Genomic DNA, 20,030 nt, shown 5'->3' with positions numbered 1-20,030 from the left:
CCGACGGTCCGCTTTCGCTTGCAGCTCACTCGGCACGGCTGCTGCTGGTGGGAGGGGCCTAAGCTAAGGAGGCCGGCCGGCTGGCGCCCCCCGCGGCTGCGGTCGTTGTCGGGCCGTTGACAGGAGATCAAAGAGCAGGGCCCCCGCCCGGGACTGGCGGGCAGGCAGGCGAGCAAGCAGGCAGGCAAGAGAGGGGGAGAGCGGAGTCCGGGCGGCCGGCAGCCGCGTGCGGACCGGGCTCCAGAGGCGTCGGCCTGCGCCGCTGCGCGCCAGCCGGACGCCCGCGCGCCCGCCCAAGGCCGGCGTCGGGCATCGCTTCTCGGCCTTTTGGCTAAGATCAAGTGTAGTATCTGTTCTTATCAGTTTAATATCTGATACGTCCCCCATCGGGGGACCACATATTAAACGGATTTTTGGAACAGGGAGCTGGATCAGGAGCTTGCTCCGTCCTCTCCACGCATCGGCCCGGTATTGCAGCGCCTCCGGGAACGGTGCACTACCTTCTCTCAGCGGTGAAAAGACAGACGTAGCTAGCAAGCAAGCGAGGTGGACCGGAGCTCCTTCCTCTCCGGTCTCGTCTCTCGTCCATCTGTGTGTCTCTGTGTCTCTCTCTCTCCCCCTCCCCGTTCCCGTGCTCCCTCCGTGCACTTTCCCGCGCCTCGACTCTCTCGGCAAGCAGGCCGGCCCCCTTTTCGGCTCCCGTGCGTTTTCCCTCCAAAAAACTTAGTTTTTTCCTCCTTTTTCCAGGGAGGCAGGCGTGGCTTGTGTGTGTGTGTGTGTGTGTGTGTGTGTGTGTGTGTGTGTGTGTGTGTGTGTGTGTGTGTGTGTCCCCGTCCTTGCAGGCGGGCCCCTTTCGACAGCCGGCCGTTTTCCCTCCAAAAAACTTAGTATATACACCTTTTCTTTCTTTTTTTCGGCAGGCAGGCAGGTGTGTGTGTGTCCCCGTCCCTCCCGAGAGAGCGCTGCCCCTTGCCTCTGCCCGCAGGTGCCGACGGTCCGCTTTCGCTTGCAGCTCACTCGGCACGGCTGCTGCTGGTGGGAGGGGCCTAAGCTAAGGAGGCCGGCCGGCTGGCGCCCCCCGCGGCTGCGGTCGTTGTCGGGCCGTTGACAGGAGATCAAAGAGCAGGGCCCCCGCCCGGGACTGGCGGGCAGGCAGGCGAGCAAGCAGGCAGGCAAGAGAGGGGGAGAGCGGAGTCCGGGCGGCCGGCAGCCGCGTGCGGACCGGGCTCCAGAGGCGTCGGCCTGCGCCGCTGCGCGCCAGCCGGACGCCCGCGCGCCCGCCCAAGGCCGGCGTCGGGCATCGCTTCTCGGCCTTTTGGCTAAGATCAAGTGTAGTATCTGTTCTTATCAGTTTAATATCTGATACGTCCCCCATCGGGGGACCACATATTAAACGGATTTTTGGAACAGGGAGCTGGATCAGGAGCTTGCTCCGTCCTCTCCACGCATCGGCCCGGTATTGCAGCGCCTCCGGGAACGGTGCACTACCTTCTCTCAGCGGTGAAAAGACAGACGTAGCTAGCAAGCAAGCGAGGTGGACCGGAGCTCCTTCCTCTCCGGTCTCGTCTCTCGTCCATCTGTGTGTCTCTGTGTCTCTCTCTCTCCCCCTCCCCGTTCCCGTGCTCCCTCCGTGCACTTTCCCGCGCCTCGACTCTCTCGGCAAGCAGGCCGGCCCCCTTTTCGGCTCCCGTGCGTTTTCCCTCCAAAAAACTTAGTTTTTTCCTCCTTTTTCCAGGGAGGCAGGCGTGGCTTGTGTGTGTGTGTGTGTGTGTGTGTGTGTGTGTGTGTGTGTGTGTGTGTGTGTGTGTCCCCGTCCTTGCAGGCGGGCCCCTTTCGACAGCCGGCCGTTTTCCCTCCAAAAAACTTAGTATATACACCTTTTCTTTCTTTTTTTCGGCAGGCAGGCAGGTGTGTGTGTGTCCCCGTCCCTCCCGAGAGAGCGCTGCCCCTTGCCTCTGCCCGCAGGTGCCGACGGTCCGCTTTCGCTTGCAGCTCACTCGGCACGGCTGCTGCTGGTGGGAGGGGCCTAAGCTAAGGAGGCCGGCCGGCTGGCGCCCCCCGCGGCTGCGGTCGTTGTCGGGCCGTTGACAGGAGATCAAAGAGCAGGGCCCCCGCCCGGGACTGGCGGGCAGGCAGGCGAGCAAGCAGGCAGGCAAGAGAGGGGGAGAGCGGAGTCCGGGCGGCCGGCAGCCGCGTGCGGACCGGGCTCCAGAGGCGTCGGCCTGCGCCGCTGCGCGCCAGCCGGACGCCCGCGCGCCCGCCCAAGGCCGGCGTCGGGCATCGCTTCTCGGCCTTTTGGCGAAGATCAGAGGTCGAGGGAGAGACGAACGAGAGGACAACACCACAAGGACTGCGCTTTTGGATTGCTTTTTTGGATTTTGAACCCGGATTGCTTTTTGGACAACCCTTTCTTGGATTTTGGACGTCGGTACTTTGGTTTTTGATCCCGGCTTCGTGACTGGGCTGCTTTGCAGCCGAAAGGCTGCATTGACCATGGCTGCGGAGCCTGGAGAGGCGAGGAGGGCTGGAAAGGACCCCAGCATCAAGTGGACCATCCGCTTTCATTGGAAAGCGGAGACGGGGCCACCTGGAAGGGAAGAATTCGAGGATGAGGTTTTGTTCGGAGCTTTGGGGCTGAAGGCTACTGACATCAAATGTGTGCAAGGGAACCGGGCACAGAAGTTTATCGACGCCACGTTCATGAGCGCAGAGATCCACAAGAGAATGGCGGAAAAATGTGGGAAGATCATCAAGGACGGCGGATTGCAGGAGTACGAATGTGGTGGACTAAAGGGCGACAGCAAGAGGTGGGTGGTCCTACATATGTTCGACCCGTTCATTTCAGATGCCGACGTGACAACCTTCCTGCGCAGATACGTGGAGGTGAGGAGGGGGCCTAACGTGGTCAGCGACACACGTACTGTGTGGACGGGGAAGCGTCGGTACGAGGTGGAATTGCGGCGGGATGACAGAGCAGAGGACGGGTTCACCCACCCACCAGCGACCTTCTCAATTGGATCAGGTAGGGGGTACCTGTACTATTGGGACCAACCCCAATTCTGCAGGAAGTGCCGGACTTCTGGGCACCAGGAAGGAGCGTGCGAAGCAGAGAAGTGTGGGAAGTGCAACCGCCAGGGCCACCACACACGGGAGTGTCCTGTAAAGGAGTGCTCCCTGTGTGGAGACACTAGGCACCTATACCGGCAGTGTCAGAGGAGGGGCAAGGACATCGACAAGGCGGTCGCGGAGTGGATGAGGCAGGCGGACGAGGAAAGCGAGAGGGAAGACCGGCCGGCGGGCAGCAGACCCCCAGGTAAGAGGGAGAAGAAGAGGGGAACACAACAGGGGAAGGAGCAGGAGGAGGAGGGGCGCCAGGCAGACGAGGACGGCAAGCGGCCCGGAACATCATGGGGATCGGACAGCGAGCAGCCGGGAACATCCGGGGGAGCAGACGGAGGAGCCGGAACCTGGGCGGAGGTGGTGAGACGAGGGCGCCCCCTGCAGGGGGGGAGAGGAACTGCAGCGCCAGCCCCAGCGCCTGTAGAGGAGGAGGGGATGGTGACCCTGCAGAGCGCAGGGACGAAAAGGAAGACAAAGAGGGCGCGGGGGGAGAAGCGTCGGCCGGAGACGCTGGAGAAGAAGAAGAAGACGGCCGAGGAGAAAGGCCAGGAGGAAGACCAGGAGGAAGACCAGGGGGACCTCGCGGACTCTGAGGGGATGGAAGAGGAGGAGGGTGGCGTGTCGGCCTCGAGCGACTCGGAGGCCGAAAGCACCTCGGACTCTCTCCCCCCAGGGCAGGCGCCAGGACCAACACCAAGGAGCGCCTATTCAGTAGCGCCCAACATGAACGAGGAAGGAAGCCCCGTATTTAACTGCCAGCCGGAAACGCCTACTCCGGAACAGGAAGCCCTGGACAGCCCCGTGGCGGTCCAGTATATGGACACGGAGGACGACAGCTCGGTGAGTACAGCAGGGACTGCGAGCTCTCCCGATTTCAGCCGCCTGGAGGGAATGGAGAGTGACAGCCCCCCTCGAGAACCACCATGACCCTTACAGTAGCAACCGCTAACGTAAGGGGTCTGAGGAAGCAGGAAAAAAGAGCGGCGGTTTTTACTTACCTGTCTCGAAGGAATCTGGATGTGGTCTTCCTACAAGAAGTTCACCTCAAGGACCTCGACGACGTGAGGACCCTACGGAGGGAGTGGAGGAGGGGTCCCTCGTGGTGGAGCGTCGGAGGGGTGAATTCTTCTGGCGTGGGTATCCTGTGCGGCTCGCCAGGGTTTGTCGCCCAGACAGTCAGCTCAGTGGTTCCCGGACGTCTGCTGGTGGTGGACGGAACCTGGAGGGGAGTGAAGATAAGGTTGGTCAACGTGTACGCCCCAGCAGACAGAAGGCAGCAGGGCTCCTTCCTGAAAGACCTGGAGCCCGTGCTATACACCAACAGAGAGCTGATTGTGGGCGGCGACTTCAACATCGACCTGGGAGACCCGCACGGCCAGGGAGTTCATCTGTTGAGGTCCTTGATTACGGATTTCAGCCTTCGAGACGGGTTTCGGAACGTTGCACACCACACCTGGGACAACGGAAGAGGGAGCTTTCGGCGCCTCGACTATATCCTCTCTACGGTGAAGTGGACGACGCTAAGCAGGCAAGTGACCCCCACCTGGTTCTCGGACCATCGGCTGCTCACGGTCACCTTCGGTGTTGAGGACCCGTGCTTCCAGGCCGGATACTGGAAGCTGAACAGACAAGTCTTACAGGAGGCGAGATACCGAAGGAAGGTCGTATCAGTGCTGGAAGACCTTGGGAAGAGGAGGGGGCTGTTTAGCTCCGCGGTGCACTGGTGGGAATCGTGCAAACAGACTCTCGCGACGGTCACCAGGCGATACTGCTGGATCCGGCGGAGTCTGGAGGAACGCCAGTGCGCCCGGCTCCAGGAAGAGCTAGAAGCACTGTATGAGCAGCTGAACCAGGGGGGCGCCTTCAACGGCGAGAAGATCGCAAACGTCAGGAGCCTGCTTAGGGACAAGTGGCTGCAGAGAGCAAAAGACTACCTCTTCAGGCTGCGGGGAGTTTGGAGGGAGGGAGAAGAACAGTGCTCACCCCAATTCTTCAGCGCCGTGAGAAGACAGCAGGAGCGCAGCTGTTTTGAAAGCATACGGCGCGAAGATGGGGCTGCAGTCACGGACTTACCCGGGATGCTGGAGTGTGCCACAGGGTTCTACACAGCCTTGTTTCAGGAGAAGGAGATCGACGCCAGCATCAAGGAGAGGCTCCTGGAGGGCGTGGAGAAGGCGGTGGACGACCCCGCCGCGCTGGTCGGGCCGGTGACAGGGGCGGAAATAAAAACAGCTTTGTTCGGATTGAAGAAGGGCACCGTCCCCGGTGTCGACGGCCTACCAGCGGAGTTCTACCGTACCTTCTGGGAACAACTGGAGCCTTTCCTGGTGCAGGTCTTCAATGAGGCCCTGGACAGCAGTGAACTGGGCCTCTCCATGAAGACCGGCGTCGTGACTCTGATCTACAAGGGAGGAGACAAGGCGAACCTGGGAAACTGGAGGCCGATCCAGCTCCTGTGCACGGACTATAAGATCTTGGCCAGGGTGCTGGGCGGCCGCCTGAGGACGGTGATGCCGGCGCTGGTCGGGGCGGATCAGACATGTGGCGTGGCAGGCCGGAAGATCAGCTGGACCCTGCAGCTGGTCCGGGACACCATCGCCTGGGTGGAGGACAGAGGCCTGCCGCTCATGCTGGTGAGCCTAGACCAAGCGAAGGCGTTCGACCGGGTCCATCACAAGATCCTGTGGGCACTCCTGAGGAAGAAAGGCCTGCCTGACACCTTTGTCAGGTGGATTGAGGCACTATACAGCGGTGCCACGTCCCGGGTAAGCGTCAACGGAGCTGTAGGGAGGAGGATATCGGTAAGGTGTGGTGTGCGACAGGGCTGTCCACTCTCGCCCCTGCTGTACGTCGTCTTCTTAGAGCTACTACTGGACCGCTTACGGAAGGATCCTGGAGTGACGGGAGTGAAAGTGCCAGGTGGAGGTGGGCAGGAAGTTAAGATCGCGGCCTACGCGGACGACGTGACACTCTTCCTCAGCTCTGACAGGAGCCTGGGGAGGGTGTTGGAGATCGTGGAGGCCTACTCCAGAGGCACCGGCGCCCAGCTGAACCGCGCAAAGAGCCTGGTGAAGCTGTTTGGAACCTGGCCGTACGTACCTGAAATCACTGGAGGATTGAAGGAGACAACAGACCCGGTGAAGATCCTGGGGGTCCTGTTTCACACCTTGGACCCCTCGGGACTGAACTGGGAGGCCAGGTTCCGGAAGATCAGGCAGAAGCTGGGCCTTTGGCAACATCGATCCCTCACGTGGATTGGGAAGGCGCTGGTGCTGAAGGTGGAGATCCTGCCCTTGCTGCTCCACCTGGCAGTGGTGTACCCCCTACCTGTGAGAAGGAGAAAAGAACTGGTTAAGACAATCTTCGCCTTTGTCTGGGGCCACTCCTATGAGCGCATCCGCCGGACTGAAATGTGCAGACCCATCGAGGAAGGAGGCAGGGGGATCCTGAACTTCCCAGTGAAGTTGGACTGCATTTTCGTCGCCAACCTGTGCGTCATCCTGCACGGAAACCCGCCCCACCTGTGTGGCCGGTTCGTGAGCCTCTGGCTGGCGGCGAGTATGAGACACCTGGCCGTCTGGAGCAACACGACCCCGAAGGCTGAGCGGCTCCCACTGCACTACCGCCACGCAGTGCAGTGGCTGCGGGCACATCCAGAGGTACGGGACAGTAAAATAGCGCTGAGCCATAGGCTGATGTACCAGACAATCACTGCAGTGGACAGGCCAGCGCTCCTGGGTGTGCCCAGGGACATCTGGCAGCAGGCCCAACCAAAGGGCCTGGACAACAGACTTAAAGACCTGAACTGGCTCGGCGTGTGGGGTCGGATGGCGGTCAGGGCCGTCATGTACTCGCATGGACTATCAAAACAGAGCCAGTGCCCGAGGCACGGCTGCACAGGGGAAGAAACTGTCAACCATGTCTTTTGGGAGTGCGGGTTCGTGCAGAGGGTGTGGAAGTCCAGCCAGCACCTTTACGCACAGGTAGGACTGGGGTCCCTCCTGTCTCTGAACGTGGTAATGAAGGGCGTGCCCGGTTCCCGGAAGTGGAATGCAGCCTTCCTGCTATGGCTTTTAATCAGCCTTACCAAGCTTCACGTGTGGGACGCAAGAGCAGAGCTGGTCAGACATGGTGTGGAGAGGTCTGTTCCAGCCATACTGAAGAGGGTGAAGAGAGACGTCTCACGGAAGATCCGGTGGGACGTCCTCCGATGGGGATTCGCCGCTGCGAGAGAAAGATGGAAGGACTTGATCACGTGGTGTTAAAGGTGGTGGGTAGTATAAACTTTTAAGCACTGTGTTTTGTACCGTTTTCTAATAAAAACATAAAAAAAAAAAAATCTGTTCTTATCAGTTTAATATCTGATACGTCCCCCATCGGGGGACCACATATTAAACGGATTTTTGGAACAGGGAGCTGGATCAGGAGCTTGCTCCGTCCTCTCCACGCATCGGCCCGGTATTGCAGCGCCTCCGGGAACGGTGCACTACCTTCTCTCAGCGGTGAAAAGACAGACGTAGCTAGCAAGCAAGCGAGGTGGACCGGAGCTCCTTCCTCTCCGGTCTCGTCTCTCGTCCATCTGTGTGTCTCTGTGTCTCTCTCTCTCCCCCTCCCCGTTCCCGTGCTCCCTCCGTGCACTTTCCCGCGCCTCGACTCTCTCGGCAAGCAGGCCGGCCCCCTTTTCGGCTCCCGTGCGTTTTCCCTCCAAAAAACTTAGTTTTTTCCTCCTTTTTCCAGGGAGGCAGGCGTGGCTTGTGTGTGTGTGTGTGTGTGTGTGTGTGTGTGTGTGTGTGTGTGTGTGTGTGTGTGTCCCCGTCCTTGCAGGCGGGCCCCTTTCGACAGCCGGCCGTTTTCCCTCCAAAAAACTTAGTATATACACCTTTTCTTTCTTTTTTTCGGCAGGCAGGCAGGTGTGTGTGTGTCCCCGTCCCTCCCGAGAGAGCGCTGCCCCTTGCCTCTGCCCGCAGGTGCCGACGGTCCGCTTTCGCTTGCAGCTCACTCGGCACGGCTGCTGCTGGTGGGAGGGGCCTAAGCTAAGGAGGCCGGCCGGCTGGCGCCCCCCGCGGCTGCGGTCGTTGTCGGGCCGTTGACAGGAGATCAAAGAGCAGGGCCCCCGCCCGGGACTGGCGGGCAGGCAGGCGAGCAAGCAGGCAGGCAAGAGAGGGGGAGAGCGGAGTCCGGGCGGCCGGCAGCCGCGTGCGGACCGGGCTCCAGAGGCGTCGGCCTGCGCCGCTGCGCGCCAGCCGGACGCCCGCGCGCCCGCCCAAGGCCGGCGTCGGGCATCGCTTCTCGGCCTTTTGGCTAAGATCAAGTGTAGTATCTGTTCTTATCAGTTTAATATCTGATACGTCCCCCATCGGGGGACCACATATTAAACGGATTTTTGGAACAGGGAGCTGGATCAGGAGCTTGCTCCGTCCTCTCCACGCATCGGCCCGGTATTGCAGCGCCTCCGGGAACGGTGCACTACCTTCTCTCAGCGGTGAAAAGACAGACGTAGCTAGCAAGCAAGCGAGGTGGACCGGAGCTCCTTCCTCTCCGGTCTCGTCTCTCGTCCATCTGTGTGTCTCTGTGTCTCTCTCTCTCCCCCTCCCCGTTCCCGTGCTCCCTCCGTGCACTTTCCCGCGCCTCGACTCTCTCGGCAAGCAGGCCGGCCCCCTTTTCGGCTCCCGTGCGTTTTCCCTCCAAAAAACTTAGTTTTTTCCTCCTTTTTCCAGGGAGGCAGGCGTGGCTTGTGTGTGTGTGTGTGTGTGTGTGTGTGTGTGTGTGTGTGTGTGTGTGTGTGTGTCCCCGTCCTTGCAGGCGGGCCCCTTTCGACAGCCGGCCGTTTTCCCTCCAAAAAACTTAGTATATACACCTTTTCTTTCTTTTTTTCGGCAGGCAGGCAGGTGTGTGTGTGTCCCCGTCCCTCCCGAGAGAGCGCTGCCCCTTGCCTCTGCCCGCAGGTGCCGACGGTCCGCTTTCGCTTGCAGCTCACTCGGCACGGCTGCTGCTGGTGGGAGGGGCCTAAGCTAAGGAGGCCGGCCGGCTGGCGCCCCCCGCGGCTGCGGTCGTTGTCGGGCCGTTGACAGGAGATCAAAGAGCAGGGCCCCCGCCCGGGACTGGCGGGCAGGCAGGCGAGCAAGCAGGCAGGCAAGAGAGGGGGAGAGCGGAGTCCGGGCGGCCGGCAGCCGCGTGCGGACCGGGCTCCAGAGGCGTCGGCCTGCGCCGCTGCGCGCCAGCCGGACGCCCGCGCGCCCGCCCAAGGCCGGCGTCGGGCATCGCTTCTCGGCCTTTTGGCTAAGATCAAGTGTAGTATCTGTTCTTATCAGTTTAATATCTGATACGTCCCCCATCGGGGGACCACATATTAAACGGATTTTTGGAACAGGGAGCTGGATCAGGAGCTTGCTCCGTCCTCTCCACGCATCGGCCCGGTATTGCAGCGCCTCCGGGAACGGTGCACTACCTTCTCTCAGCGGTGAAAAGACAGACGTAGCTAGCAAGCAAGCGAGGTGGACCGGAGCTCCTTCCTCTCCGGTCTCGTCTCTCGTCCATCTGTGTGTCTCTGTGTCTCTCTCTCTCCCCCTCCCCGTTCCCGTGCTCCCTCCGTGCACTTTCCCGCGCCTCGACTCTCTCGGCAAGCAGGCCGGCCCCCTTTTCGGCTCCCGTGCGTTTTCCCTCCAAAAAACTTAGTTTTTTCCTCCTTTTTCCAGGGAGGCAGGCGTGGCTTGTGTGTGTGTGTGTGTGTGTGTGTGTGTGTGTGTGTGTGTGTGTGTGTGTGTGTGTGTCCCCGTCCTTGCAGGCGGGCCCCTTTCGACAGCCGGCCGTTTTCCCTCCAAAAAACTTAGTATATACACCTTTTCTTTCTTTTTTTCGGCAGGCAGGCAGGTGTGTGTGTGTCCCCGTCCCTCCCGAGAGAGCGCTGCCCCTTGCCTCTGCCCGCAGGTGCCGACGGTCCGCTTTCGCTTGCAGCTCACTCGGCACGGCTGCTGCTGGTGGGAGGGGCCTAAGCTAAGGAGGCCGGCCGGCTGGCGCCCCCCGCGGCTGCGGTCGTTGTCGGGCCGTTGACAGGAGATCAAAGAGCAGGGCCCCCGCCCGGGACTGGCGGGCAGGCAGGCGAGCAAGCAGGCAGGCAAGAGAGGGGGAGAGCGGAGTCCGGGCGGCCGGCAGCCGCGTGCGGACCGGGCTCCAGAGGCGTCGGCCTGCGCCGCTGCGCGCCAGCCGGACGCCCGCGCGCCCGCCCAAGGCCGGCGTCGGGCATCGCTTCTCGGCCTTTTGGCTAAGATCAAGTGTAGTATCTGTTCTTATCAGTTTAATATCTGATACGTCCCCCATCGGGGGACCACATATTAAACGGATTTTTGGAACAGGGAGCTGGATCAGGAGCTTGCTCCGTCCTCTCCACGCATCGGCCCGGTATTGCAGCGCCTCCGGGAACGGTGCACTACCTTCTCTCAGCGGTGAAAAGACAGACGTAGCTAGCAAGCAAGCGAGGTGGACCGGAGCTCCTTCCTCTCCGGTCTCGTCTCTCGTCCATCTGTGTGTCTCTGTGTCTCTCTCTCTCCCCCTCCCCGTTCCCGTGCTCCCTCCGTGCACTTTCCCGCGCCTCGACTCTCTCGGCAAGCAGGCCGGCCCCCTTTTCGGCTCCCGTGCGTTTTCCCTCCAAAAAACTTAGTTTTTTCCTCCTTTTTCCAGGGAGGCAGGCGTGGCTTGTGTGTGTGTGTGTGTGTGTGTGTGTGTGTGTGTGTGTGTGTGTGTGTGTGTGTGTGTGTCCCCGTCCTTGCAGGCGGGCCCCTTTCGACAGCCGGCCGTTTTCCCTCCAAAAAACTTAGTATATACACCTTTTCTTTCTTTTTTTCGGCAGGCAGGCAGGTGTGTGTGTGTCCCCGTCCCTCCCGAGAGAGCGCTGCCCCTTGCCTCTGCCCGCAGGTGCCGACGGTCCGCTTTCGCTTGCAGCTCACTCGGCACGGCTGCTGCTGGTGGGAGGGGCCTAAGCTAAGGAGGCCGGCCGGCTGGCGCCCCCCGCGGCTGCGGTCGTTGTCGGGCCGTTGACAGGAGATCAAAGAGCAGGGCCCCCGCCCGGGACTGGCGGGCAGGCAGGCGAGCAAGCAGGCAGGCAAGAGAGGGGGAGAGCGGAGTCCGGGCGGCCGGCAGCCGCGTGCGGACCGGGCTCCAGAGGCGTCGGCCTGCGCCGCTGCGCGCCAGCCGGACGCCCGCGCGCCCGCCCAAGGCCGGCGTCGGGCATCGCTTCTCGGCCTTCTGGCTAAGATCGGAAAGTACGTGGCAGGCCCGCGGCTTGATGACTTGGCTGGGGGACGAGAAGACGACGACGGAGAAGACGGAGAAGACGACGGCGGCGACGGCGGCGGAGAGGAGGGAGATCGAGGACCAACCAGAGGGAGGAGAACCAACCTGCCGGAGGAGGACGGAGGCCGCGGATTCCAAGCTACCACGGGTAGTCGCCCTGGGTTGAGCCCAGGGGGCGAAGTGGGGCTTCCTGATGGCGGCGGCGGCGGCGACGACGGCGGCGGCGGGTGAGTGGACCCGCGACCTGGCGGCTGGGCACCCTCTGTCCCGTGAGGGACAGATGCGGCGCACAGTGCGCTTCGTGGTGAAGACGGCGGAAGATAAGGCTACCTGGATGAAGAGGGACAAGTTTGAAAGAGACATTTTGTTTCATGGACTTGGGATTAAGGTCAAGGATATCACTAGTTTGCAGGATTTCCCGGGGAAAGGTATTTTTGATTTGACAATGGAGTCGGACAAGTTGTGCGAGACTGTGTGGCAGAAGGCGCAATCCGGGAAAAATTCTTTTCCGATGTCTTTGTTTTTGATGGAGCCTCTCTTTGCGAGGGAGCTGAGGACGCTTACCGTCCACCTGTTTAACACGTTGTTGCCTGAGCGAGACATTGTGATGTATTTAACCAGGTTTGTGGACATTCAAGGGGCCGGCAGCAAAGTGGTGGACGAGGCGGGGGTCTGGACCGGGAGGAGGAGGTATTTGGTCAGGCTCCGACCTCAGCCGTCTGGAGAGGAGGGCGTTTTGCATCCCCCTGCCTACTTTAATATCGGGTCAAACAGGGGCTACCTTTTCTACCCAGGGCAGCCCCTGACATGTAAAAAGTGTTTGCAACAGGGACACATTGCAGCGAACTGCCCAGGAGGTTTCTGCAGGAGGTGCGGTGCGGAGGGACACGAGGCGAAGAACTGCGGACAGGTACTGACATGTGATCTGTGTGGGTCAGCGGGTCACGTGTATCGCTCGTGTCCCAGAAAGCAGAAGAGCTTTGCGGACATTGTGAAGGCTCCCCCGAAAGATCCGAGACTGGAATTACCAGGACCCTCCGGTGGTCCGTTTATGTTTTTCGGGACTGTGGGGAAAACTAAGGAGGGGGATAAGGGTGGACCAGGGCAAGCAGCAGAGGGGGCGGGTGAAGCGGGTGACGAACACCCAGAGTCCAGGTCCTGGGCTGATATGGTCCCAGAAGGCCGACCAGAGTCCCCGAGCTGGTCCCCGGTTTTAAGTAGGTCTACAAAGAGGAAGGGAGGGAGAGGGCCGAAGGGCCCTGATTTGCGACGCGCCAAGTTGGGGTTGCAAAATCGTTTCCGGGGGCTGCCTATTGAGACTTTAGGCAGCGATTCAGATGGAGTGGAGGAAGACAGTAGCCGGGAGGGGGTAGCATCCGGGAAATCCCTCGAGCCTGGTTTCGAAAAGGTGGAGGGTGCGGGTGGAGCGACGGGAAAGAAAGGAGAGGAGGTGGCGGGGAGGGGAAACGCAAGGGGGGAAAGGTCAGGGGAGGGATTGGAGGTGGAGGGGGGTACTCTTTCTGCCGTTTCAGTCACCCCTGAGGAATCAGAGGAGGTGGAGGTGAGCGAGGAGCCACTTCCTCCAGGTCAAGGTGAGCCGGTAGTGGCTAGTGAGGGAAGTGAGATGGAGGTAGGGAGTTTAAAAGAGATAGAACAGCCGGCTCACCCGCAGGTACCCGGGGATCCCGAGAGCGAGTCATCTTCCTCGGGGGAGGGGAGCTTGCAGCACTCCGGGGAGGGGGAGAGCGATTCAACATCAGCTGAGACAGATAACTCAGAGGTTAGCCAGGAAGAGGAGACTAGGGTACAAACTTCTCATGACCCGCCATGAGTCGTATTATTTGTACGGTAAATGTGAGGGGTTTGAGGAACCCTGCGAAGCGGACTGGCGTCTTCAAAGACCTTGCGAGTCGCCAGTTCGGCTTTTGTTTTGTTCAGGAGGTTCATTTGGGGTCACAGAAGGATGTAGCGGATTTTAAGAAAGAATGGCAAAAAGGAGAGTCCTGGTGGAGCATTGGAGGGGTGCACTCTTCAGGCATCGGGATTTTATGTGGGGTGTCAAATTTTGTGGGGGGTGAGGTTTGTGTGGTTGTTCCGGGGCGTTTATTGGTAGTGGATGGGGTGTGGGACGGCCTGAAAGTGCGCCTGATAGCGGTGTATGGACCGGCTGAAAGGCGCCTTCAGGCAGATTTTATAAGAAAGATCGAGCCACTCCTATTTACCAACAGAACGGTGGTGATGGGCGGGGATTTTAATGTCGATATTGGTGACACAAATAGGGCAGGGGCGCGAGCCCTGAGAGAGTTGGTGAGTCATTTTAAATTGCAGGACGGCCTTAACATCTCGGGCCCGGCCTCTAAACAGTTTACTTGGAGCAACGGCAAGGATATCTTCAGGAGACTGGATTACATCTTCACTACCCTAAGTGGACGGTCTACGGTAGGACATATTGTTCCTGTATGGTTTTCTGACCACATGTTGCTGTCTGCCTGTCTGACCTCGGATGACCCAGGCCCCAGATCAGGTTACTGGAGGCTAAATGTTAAGGTGTTGTCCGAGGTTGAGTTCAGAAGCAGGATAGTTGACCTGATTGAAAGTCTCTGCAGTCAGAGATGGAAATATCTGTCCGCTGTCAATTGGTGGGAGATGTGTAAAAGAGTTATATGCAAGGAATCGGTCAAATATTGCCGAGACAGGAGACGGAAGGAGAGGGAGGATTTAGATCAGCTCCAACAGGAGTTACAGACCCTCTATGAGGGATTTAATCAGGGAGGCTCTTTTGACGCACCGAAGGCGGCGGAGATCAGGCTTCGGATGAAAGAGTGGTGGTTGGCGCGAGCCAACGATTTTCTCTTTAGAGCGAAGGGAAATTGGAGGGAAAAGGATGAGAAATGCTCGGCTATGTTTTTCGGCTCGGTGCGTTCTCGGCAAGCCAGAACTTTGGTGGAGGGCCTAAAGCAAAAAGACGGTTCCGTTACCTCTGACCCAGCAGATATGGTCAGGTGTGCCTCGGATTTTTACAGGGAACTGTTCTCGGGGAAACCAGTGGACACTGACTTGTGGGAGGAGTGGTTGGCGGGAATAGTGACGGTAGAGGAGGGCATGCCTGAACTGGAGGGAGAGCTTTCGGGTGAGGAACTAAGGGAAGCCATGGCAGGGATGCGGAGGGGGACGGCTCCCGGAATTGATGGCTTGCCCATTGACTTTTACGTGGTGTTTTGGGATAAACTGCAGCCTATCCTGCTCGAAGTTTTTAACGAAATCTTAGAGTCAGGGGAGTTAACGGGAACTATGAAAACTGGAGTTCTGTCTTTGATTTTTAAGAAAGGGGACAAGGAGGACCTGGAAAACTGGAGGCCGATCCAATTGCTCTGCACTGACTATAAGATCCTGGCCAGGGTGCTGAGTAGGCGGCTGAGGAAGGTGATGCCGGGTCTGGTCTGCAGGGATCAGACCTGCAGTGTGGAAGGAAGGAAACTAGCCTGGAATCTCCAGTTGGTGAGAGACATCATTGAATGGGTGGAGGAAAGGGGCTTGGAGCTCATTCTGGTAAGCTTAGATCAAAGTAAAGCCTTTGACAGAGTGTGTCATCCCTTCCTTTGGGAGGTTTTAAAGAGACTAGGGATTGGTGGAACTTTTATCCGATGGCTCAGGATTTTATATAACGGGGTCATCTCAAGGGTATGTGTGAATGGAAGGTTGGGGATGGGGTTCGTGGTTAGCCGTGGGGTGAGGCAGGGGTGTCCCTTGTCCCCTCTCCTCTACGTGCTATACCTGGAGCCCTTTTTGCGACGAATCCAGAGTGACCCTTGGGTGGAGGGTGTACTAGTCCCGGGTAGCGGTGGAGCACAGGCAAAGTTGATGGCTTACGCAGACGATGTAACTTTGTTTCTTACCACTGACAGGTCTCTCACTCGGGTTCTGCAGATAGCGGACGCCATGGCTGCAGGAACGGGTGCACTGCTTAATCTCAGCAAGTGCACCGTCAAATATTTTGGCAGATGGAAGAACAGGCAGGATGTGGTAGGAGGTCTCAAACTAGAGACAGGGCCTGTGAAGATCTTGGGGGTCAGTTTCCATACTGCTGACTCTGCCACAATTAACTGGAGGAGTAAGATCTCAAAAGTGAATCAGAAGTTAGGTTTGTGGCAGAGTAGGCATTTGACACTGGTAGGAAAAGTCCTGGTAGTGAAGGTGGATATATTGCCGTTGCTCATCCATCTGGCCTGTGTTTTCCCGCTGCCTCCCAGGTTCCGTAGAGAGCTGGTGAGGACCATCTTCCGCTTCATTTGGGGCGGAGGATATGAGTACATCAAGCGGGTGGACATGCACAGGCCGGTGGAGGAAGGAGGTCGGGCGGTGCCGGACCTGCCGGTGAAATTGGACTCACTTTTCATCTCGGGGCTGTGCAGACTTCTGAAGGAGAGTCCGGACCACCTGTGCGTCCCCTTTGCACACTTGTGGTTTGCCTCTGCAGTAAAACATTTGGTAGTGTGGACAAACACAACACCCAAGGCAGAAAGGCTGCCATGGTATTATAAACATGCGGTACAATGGCTAAAAAAGCACCCGGATGCTAAGGGAGGTACAGCACTGCTGGACCACAAGGCACTGTACCAGCTGGCTACTGCAAAGGAGGAGCCGGCTATTGTGGGAGTTCCGGGAGAGGTGTGGAGGCAGACGCAATCGGTAGGGCTGGAAAATAAGCTGAAGGACCTCAATTGGTTGGTGGTGTGGAACAGACTTCCAGTCCGAGAGACTTTACACAGACATGGTCTCTCCAGGCAGGACAAGTGCCCACGCACTGACTGCCAAGAAACCGAGTCCATCGCACACGTTTTATGGGATTGTGGGTTTGCACAGAGGGTATGGGACCAGTGTGGGGGCCTTTTAACGCAGGTGAAACTAGACTTTGTGGTGTCCAGACAAGTTATACTGCGTGGAATCCCAAAAACAAGGAGATGGGGGATCAATTTTTTGTTATGGCTGGTGATCAGTTTTGTAAAATATCATCTGTGGGCATCACGCAAAGACCTCACTGAGTATGGGGTCAGTGGAGCACCAGCCGCTGTCGTGCATAAAGTGAAATATGATATAGCATGTCGGGTAAAATGGGATATTCTGAGGTGGGGTTTTGCGGCAGCCAAGGAGAGGTGGAAGGGGCTATTTTCGTTGGGGTGATTATTATGTTTTGTATAGTAAAAGTCGGTATGGTTTTGGTGAATGTTTTGTTTTTTCAGATGTGGGGGTGGGTTTTGATTTGCATTTGAGGCGGGGTTAAGGAAATTGTATTTTGCTTGGGTTTTCAGAGGTGTGGGTTTTTGAATGTTGTTTTCTGTGTTTTTTGAGTAACATGTGGGTTGATTTTTTGTGTGATGGGTCTTTTTTGCTGTTTTGTATGTTTTATACGTTTCTAATAAAAAAAAAAAAAAAATCTGTTCTTATCAGTTTAATATCTGATACGTCCCCCATCGGGGGACCACATATTAAACGGATTTTTGGAACAGGGAGCTGGATCAGGAGCTTGCTCCGTCCTCTCCACGCATCGGCCCGGTATTGCAGCGCCTCCGGGAACGGTGCACTACCTTCTCTCAGCGGTGAAAAGACAGACGTAGCTAGCAAGCAAGCGAGGTGGACCGGAGCTCCTTCCTCTCCGGTCTCGTCTCTCGTCCATCTGTGTGTCTCTGTGTCTCTCTCTCTCCCCCTCCCCGTTCCCGTGCTCCCTCCGTGCACTTTCCCGCGCCTCGACTCTCTCGGCAAGCAGGCCGGCCCCCTTTTCGGCTCCCGTGCGTTTTCCCTCCAAAAAACTTAGTTTTTTCCTCCTTTTTCCAGGGAGGCAGGCGTGGCTTGTGTGTGTGTGTGTGTGTGTGTGTGTGTGTGTGTGTGTGTGTGTGTGTGTGTGTGTGTCCCCGTCCTTGCAGGCGGGCCCCTTTCGACAGCCGGCCGTTTTCCCTCCAAAAAACTTAGTATATACACCTTTTCTTTCTTTTTTTCGGCAGGCAGGCAGGTGTGTGTGTGTCCCCGTCCCTCCCGAGAGAGCGCTGCCCCTTGCCTCTGCCCGCAGGTGCCGACGGTCCGCTTTCGCTTGCAGCTCACTCGGCACGGCTGCTGCTGGTGGGAGGGGCCTAAGCTAAGGAGGCCGGCCGGCTGGCGCCCCCCGCGGCTGCGGTCGTTGTCGGGCCGTTGACAGGAGATCAAAGAGCAGGGCCCCCGCCCGGGACTGGCGGGCAGGCAGGCGAGCAAGCAGGCAGGCAAGAGAGGGGGAGAGCGGAGTCCGGGCGGCCGGCAGCCGCGTGCGGACCGGGCTCCAGAGGCGTCGGCCTGCGCCGCTGCGCGCCAGCCGGACGCCCGCGCGCCCGCCCAAGGCCGGCGTCGGGCATCGCTTCTCGGCCTTTTGGCCAAGATCAGGGGCCGAGGGAGAGACGAACGAGGACACCTACAACAAGGACACGTTTTTTTGGACTGCTTGCTGAACTGAACCCGGATTGCTTGGATTTGCCTTTGGATTGCGGACTTGGGAGTTTCCTTTTTTTGCTGGGGAGTAGGCTGCTTGCAGCCGAAAGGCTGCGCTCCGGGATGGCCACGGACCCCGGAGAATCCAGGAGGGCTGGGACGGATCCCAGCGTGAGATGGACCATCAGACTGAATTGGAAGGCGGAGACGGAGATGCCTGGGCGAGAGGAGGTAGAAGACAAAATTTTGTTTGACATTTTGGGAGTTAGCGTGGCGGAACTTAAATGTGTGCAGGGGAACCGGGCACAGAAATTTTTGGATGTCACCTTTGTGAACGCGGATGTCTATGGACGGGTAGTGAAGAGATGCACAGAGGTCATCGAGAGTGGAGGGATGCGCGAGTACGAGTGCGGCGGACTGCAGGGAGACAACAGGCGGTGGGTGGTAGTGCACATGTTCGAGCCCTTCATCACAGATACCGATGTCACGGCCTTCCTTCGGCGGTATGTGGAAGTGAGAAGCGGGCCCCATATCATCCAGGATACCCGGAAAGTCTGGACCGGCAAACGAAGATACGAGGTCGAACTAAGGAGGGACAGCAGAACCAACGACGGGTTTGCCCACCCACCGGCCACCTTTGCCATCGGATCAGGTAGGGGGTATTTGTACTATTGGAACCAGCCGGATTTTTGCCGCAAGTGTCGCAGATCCGGACACCGAGAGGGGGCGTGTCAGGCAACGGAGTGCGGACGGTGCAATGAGCGGGGCCACTCGACACGGCAGTGTCCAGTGAAAGAGTGCTCCCTGTGCGGCAACACGGGGCACTTGTTCCGCCAGTGCATAAAAAGAAGCGCCGAGTATAACAGGGTGATGTTCGAGGGGGCAAGGTTGGCAGTGGAGGACGGCGAAGAGGAAGATCAGCCAGAGGGTAGTGCAGCCCCTGGCGGGGGAGGGAAGGAAGGAAGCAGACGGCAGGAACAGGTGGAGGACGATCAACGGGTGGAGAGAGAGGACGAACAGCCGGGAACTTCTCGGGAGGCCGAGGACAGCGAAGAGAGCTGGGCGCTGGTGGTGAAGAAAGGACACCGCAGGAAGGGGAAGGGAGCACCTGCAGCAGCAGCACCAGCGCCAGCAGAAGAGGAGAAGGCGGCGCCCCTACAGGGCAAACGGAAGAAGAAGATGAAGAAGCGGATGGGAGAAGAACAACAGTCCCAGGAGACCCAGGAGAAAAAGAAAAGGACAGTCAAGGGGGAAGAGCAGGACAGGAACCAGGGAGAGTTAGTGGACCCTGAGGGGATGGAAGAGGGGTCGGAGTACCTGTCAGCCTCGAGCGACTCGGAGCTCGAGAGCGCCGAAGACTCTCTTCCGCCTGGACAAGGATCAGGACCAGCACTAATGAGCTCCTTCTCGGTGTCGCGGAACACGACGGAGGACGGCAGCCCGGTGGTTACCTGCCAGGTGAGCATGGCCACCCCCGAGCAAGAACCCCAGTATAGCCCCGCCGAAGTCGGTTACATGTCCACCGACGACACTTCGGTAAGTACAGCAGGGGCAGCAAGCTCTCCCGAGCTCAGCCTCGAGGAGGCGATGGAGAGTGACACCCCCCCACGGGAACCGCCATGACCTTCGTGGCGGCAACGGTCAACGTGAGGGGTTTGAGAAGGCAGGACAAGAGAGTGGCAGTTTTCCGTTACCTGTCTCAGAGGCACCTGGACGTGGTCTTCCTGCAGGAAGTCCACCTTAAGGACCTCAACGACGTGAGGACCTTTCAGAGGGAGTGGAGGAAGGGTCCTTCGTGGTGGAGCGTCGGAGGGGTGAACTCCACCGGCGTCGGCATCTTGTGCGGCTCGCCAGGTTTCGTCGTCCAGTCGGTCAGCTCGGTCATCCCCGGACGTCTGCTGGTGGTGGACGGGATCTGGAGGAAAACAAGGGTCAGGTTAGTCAGCGTGTACGCCCCAGCAGACAGACGACAGCAGGGTACTTTCCTGAAAGACCTGGAGCCCCTGCTGTATACCAACAGGGAGCTGATCGTGGGCGGCGATTTCAACATCGACCTGGGAGACGCGCACGGCCAGGGAGTTCATCTCTTGAGGTCCTTGATCGTAGACTTCGGCCTTAGAGACGGGTTTCGGAATGTCGCACACCACACGTGGGATAACGGGAGAGGG

At 58.8% G+C, this 20,030-nt stretch overlaps 6 non-coding genes and 1 pseudogene across 6 annotated transcripts; all 7 read left to right on the top strand.

Moving 5' to 3' along the window:
• The first annotated feature begins 311 nt into the window (after positions 1 to 311).
• LOC148809915 (U2 spliceosomal RNA) lies at positions 312 to 502 on the top strand. The gene has a single exon (XR_016087098.1). It is a non-coding gene; the product is annotated as a U2 spliceosomal RNA (small nuclear RNA).
• Positions 503 to 1,299: 797 nt separating this feature from the next.
• LOC148809914 (U2 spliceosomal RNA) lies at positions 1,300 to 1,490 on the top strand. Its single transcript, XR_016087096.1, has one exon. It is a non-coding gene; the product is annotated as a U2 spliceosomal RNA (small nuclear RNA).
• Positions 1,491 to 7,423: 5,933 nt separating this feature from the next.
• LOC148809913 (U2 spliceosomal RNA) lies at positions 7,424 to 7,612 on the top strand. Its single transcript, XR_016087087.1, has one exon. It is a non-coding gene; the product is annotated as a U2 spliceosomal RNA (small nuclear RNA).
• Positions 7,613 to 8,401: 789 nt separating this feature from the next.
• On the top strand, positions 8,402 to 8,592 carry LOC148809912 (U2 spliceosomal RNA). The gene has a single exon (XR_016087095.1). It is a non-coding gene; the product is annotated as a U2 spliceosomal RNA (small nuclear RNA).
• Positions 8,593 to 9,379: 787 nt separating this feature from the next.
• LOC148809911 (U2 spliceosomal RNA) lies at positions 9,380 to 9,570 on the top strand. The gene has a single exon (XR_016087094.1). It is a non-coding gene; the product is annotated as a U2 spliceosomal RNA (small nuclear RNA).
• A 791-nt stretch (positions 9,571 to 10,361) lies between these two features.
• Positions 10,362 to 10,552, top strand: LOC148809910 (U2 spliceosomal RNA). The gene has a single exon (XR_016087093.1). It is a non-coding gene; the product is annotated as a U2 spliceosomal RNA (small nuclear RNA).
• Positions 10,553 to 16,794: 6,242 nt separating this feature from the next.
• Positions 16,795 to 16,996, top strand: LOC148809909 (U2 spliceosomal RNA; annotated as a pseudogene).
• The last annotated feature ends 3,034 nt before the right edge of the window (positions 16,997 to 20,030 follow it).

Source organism: Atractosteus spatula, unplaced genomic scaffold (genome assembly GCF_055471065.1).
Source record: "Atractosteus spatula isolate fAtrSpa1 unplaced genomic scaffold, fAtrSpa1.hap1 Scaffold_105, whole genome shotgun sequence".
In the NCBI taxonomy this organism is placed as follows: domain Eukaryota; kingdom Metazoa; phylum Chordata; class Actinopteri; order Semionotiformes; family Lepisosteidae; genus Atractosteus; species Atractosteus spatula.
Note: the sequence above shows the minus strand (reverse complement) of the source record. Positions and strands in the feature narration are given on the sequence as shown.